The sequence below is a fragment of the Sinocyclocheilus grahami genome, unplaced genomic scaffold (assembly GCF_001515645.1).
Source record: "Sinocyclocheilus grahami isolate Dianchi unplaced genomic scaffold, SAMN03320097.WGS_v1.1 scaffold420.1, whole genome shotgun sequence".
NCBI lineage: Eukaryota > Metazoa > Chordata > Actinopteri > Cypriniformes > Cyprinidae > Sinocyclocheilus > Sinocyclocheilus grahami.
In genome coordinates this window covers 2,963-6,537 of record NW_015505599.1, presented here as the reverse complement: position 1 = coordinate 6,537, position 3,575 = coordinate 2,963, and the positions used below count along the sequence as shown (strand labels likewise).

Below are 3,575 nucleotides of genomic sequence, written 5' to 3'. Positions count from 1 at the left end.
ATGTTGGAGGATGTAGTGCAATCCCATATTGACTGCATCATCCACAGACCTGTTTGCTCAGTAAGCTAACTGCAGGGGGTCCAGCAAGGGTCCAGTAATGTCCTTCAAGTAGGCCAACTCCAGTCTCTCAAATGACTTAATGACCACAGATGTTAAAGCAACAGGTCTGTAGTCATTAAGTCCTGTGATTTTTGGTTTCTTGGGTACAGGGTTGATGGTGGAACATTTGAAGCAGGAGGGGACTACACACAGCTCCAGGGATCTGTTGAAGATCAATGTGAAGATGGATGATAGCTGGACAGCACAGGCTTTGAGGCAGGCTGGAGAGACACCGTCTGGGCCTTTGGCTTTCCTTATCTTCTGCTTTCTGAAGGCTTTGCATACATCCTCTTCACAGATCTTGAAGGCAGGCTGAGAAACAGTAGGGGGAGGGTGTTAATGGCTGTGCTGTGAGACAGTCGGAGTGGGTGTGGGGTGTCAGACCAGTCTTTTGCTTTTTAAACCTACAGTAAAACTCGTTCAGGTCTTCAGCCAGTTGTTAATTGGCCTCAGTGCTGGGGAGATGGGGTCTTGTAGCTGGTGATGGCTTTCAGGCCTTTCCACACTGATGTAGAGTCATTACTAAAGCAGTTTTTTTGACTTTTCAGAGTAGCTTAACTTTGCCACTCTTATCTCCCTATTCAGTGTGTATTTGGCCTGTTTGTACAAGTCTTTGTCCCCACTCCTGTAGGCATCCTCTTTGGCCTGGCGAAGCTGTTTGAGTTTTGCACTGAATCAAGGTTTGTCATTGTTAAATGATAAATAAGTCCTGGTGGGAACACACATGTCCTCACAGAAACTGATGTAGGATGTCACGGTGTTAGTGAGCTCATCCAGATCAGTAACTGTAGCCTCGAAAACACTCCAATCAATAAGTTCGAAGCAGGCCTGTAAATCCTGCTCTGCTTCAGCAGTCCATCTCTTTACAGTTTTTACTACAGGCTTAGCAGATTTGAGTTTCTGCCTGTAGGCTGGTAGAACAACCCTCTACGCACACCTTGGCAATATAATCGCCATTCGCTAGTACATTTTTTTGTTTACTCGCCAGACTGATAAACTATTTTTCTCTGTAGCAGTGGTCCAGTATATTGCTGTCCCTGGTGGGGCATGTGATGTTCTGTCTATATTTAGGCAGTTCACTGGTGAGATTAGCTTTATTAAAATCACAGAGAATGATAATGAAAGAGTCCAGATAACGCTGCTCTGTGTGTGTGATCTAATCGGCCAACAGTTCTAGCGCGGCGCTCACACGCGCATCAGGAGGAATGTACACACTCACCAGAATAAACGAGGAAAACTCCCATGGTGAATAAAAAGGCTTACAGTTAATGAAGAGAGCTTCCAAATTTGGGCAGCACATCTTCTTTACAACTGTCACGTCTGTACACCAGCCTTCATTGATATAAAAACATAATCCACCGCCTCTCGTTTTCACCAACGACTCGGTGACGTGGTCTGCTCTGAACAACTGGAAGCCTTGTTTGTGCGGTTGAGGAGTTGTAGTTTGTCTGATTTATTTGCTAGGGAGCGGAGATTCGCCAGATGAATGTTCGGCAGCGGAGTCCTAAAACCACGCTGTCGGAATTTCACGAGCGCGCCGGCACGCTTCCCTCGCTTGCGTTGCCTGAAGCGCTTATATAGGAACGCAGCTCCTCTGACTAAAATGTCCAGTAAAACATCTGAATGCTCAAATGTTGGCAGAAAGTTATTTGGTGAGAAATGCTTAGATTTCCAAATACCTGCAGTACTCTGACTCTGCCACAGGGAAAACTGGGTACACTTGCTCATAACCTGATAATAAATGCTAAGTACTTTCCATTAAAAAAAAAGTTTTTAGAAATCTTAACATTGGAAGGAGTGCACACACTGTGCATGTTTTAAAATAACACCCAAGCTCTCTACAGCCTTCTTTTGGTCTAGGGTGAAAAAGGATGTTGCAGTTTCTTGTTGTACATGCCCTACCTGTCAAGTCATTGGGAAACCAAATCAAGTTATTCCTCCCACACCGTTAGTTCCAATCCCAGTGCTCGGTGAGTCTTGTGATCGTGGACTGTGTAGGACCACTGCCTAAATGTGTGTCGCAACTCGATTCCCAGAAGCAGTGCCTTTGCGAAAAATTACCTCCAACGCAGTCATTAAGGCATTGGTCAAATTTTTTTTAAACTTTTGGTCTGCCCAAGATAGTACAAACCGATCAAGGCACAAATTTTATGTCCAAGTTGTTCACTCAAACCTTGTGTTCGCTGGGTATCAGTCATCGTACTTCCAGTCCATATCATCCTGAGAGTGAGGGTGTGCTTGAGAGATTTCACCAGACACTTAAGGCTATGTTAAAGAAGTACTGCTGGGAGACAGGTAACGAATGGGACGAGGGTGTGCCATTTGTTCTTTTTGCTATTCGTGAAACTACTCAGGAGTCTCTGCAGTTTAGTCCAACTGAACTGGTGTTTGGACATAGTGTCCGAGGACCACTGACAGTTCTTAAGGAACAAATGCTGGGTCTTGACAACAGTTTAAGTCCTACAAAGAACATTCTTGATTATGTGGCCCGTTTTCGTGAACGAGTACAGGAAGCCTGTGCGTGTGCTAAAGAAGTTCTTGCTGAAGCTCAGTCTAGCATGAAACGACATTTTGATAAAACAGCAGTGTCTCGTTCATTTTCAGTGGGTGACAAGGTACTTGTGTTACTACCAATTCCAGGGTCTGCGTTGTCTGCACGTTTTGTTGGTCCTTATGAGGTAGTGGGTAAAAGAAGTGACACTGATTACATCATTAACACACCTGACCGTAAGAGACAAAAACGTACGTGTCATATTAATATGCTTAAAGCTTACCATTCCAGGGAAGAAGCATCTCACTGTTCAGAGGAGAATACGGGGCCCGTGGTTTCACCTATGGTTATGAGTCAGAACCATAATTTCCTTGTGATGTGGAGTATGATGTTGATGAGGTGAGATTACAGGGTGATCCGTTGCCTTTTACACCATTATCTAATTCTGAGATTTTAACTGATCCTTTTAAGTTGCTGTGTCATTTGACAGAAAAGCAGTGTACAGACATTGTAACCCTAATTCAGAGTTTTCCTCAGATATTTGGAGATGTACCCAAGCAAACTGACGTACTTTACCATGACATCACTGTTCGGGATGTTGCTCCTACTAAGCAACACCCCTATCGGGTGAATGCTGCAAAGAGGGCTGCAATGAACAAAGAGGTTTAATATTTGTTGCAGGAGGGTCTTGCAAAGCCCAGTGTTAGTTCATGGAGCTCTCCATCTATTTTAGTTCCTAAAGCTGATGGAACGGTTCGATTTTGTACCGATTATCGTTGAGTGAATTCTGTAACAGTACCAGATTGTTTCCCTTTGCCAAGGATGGAGGACTGCATTGATAATGTAGGGTAAACAGTGATAATTTAATAATTTAATAATTTAGCTCAAAGGGAATCATTTAAGATTTTAAAGGGAACTCCACCATTGATATGCAAGGGAATTAGGACAGAATCACTGTTTTACGGCGGATCACTGAGACGGCCAG

At 43.9% G+C, this 3,575-nt stretch overlaps 1 long non-coding RNA gene across 1 annotated transcript in view; it reads right to left on the bottom strand.

Annotated features, from left to right (window-relative positions):
• Nucleotides 1-539, bottom strand: part of LOC107551314 (uncharacterized) — a 17,687-nt gene extending 17,148 nt beyond the window's left edge. Inside the window, exon 1 of the long non-coding RNA XR_001604750.1 lies at nt 457-539. This is a non-coding gene — a long non-coding RNA (uncharacterized lncRNA). The remainder of the gene's footprint in view (nt 1-456) is intronic.
• Between the last annotated feature and the right edge of the window lie 3,036 nt (nt 540-3,575).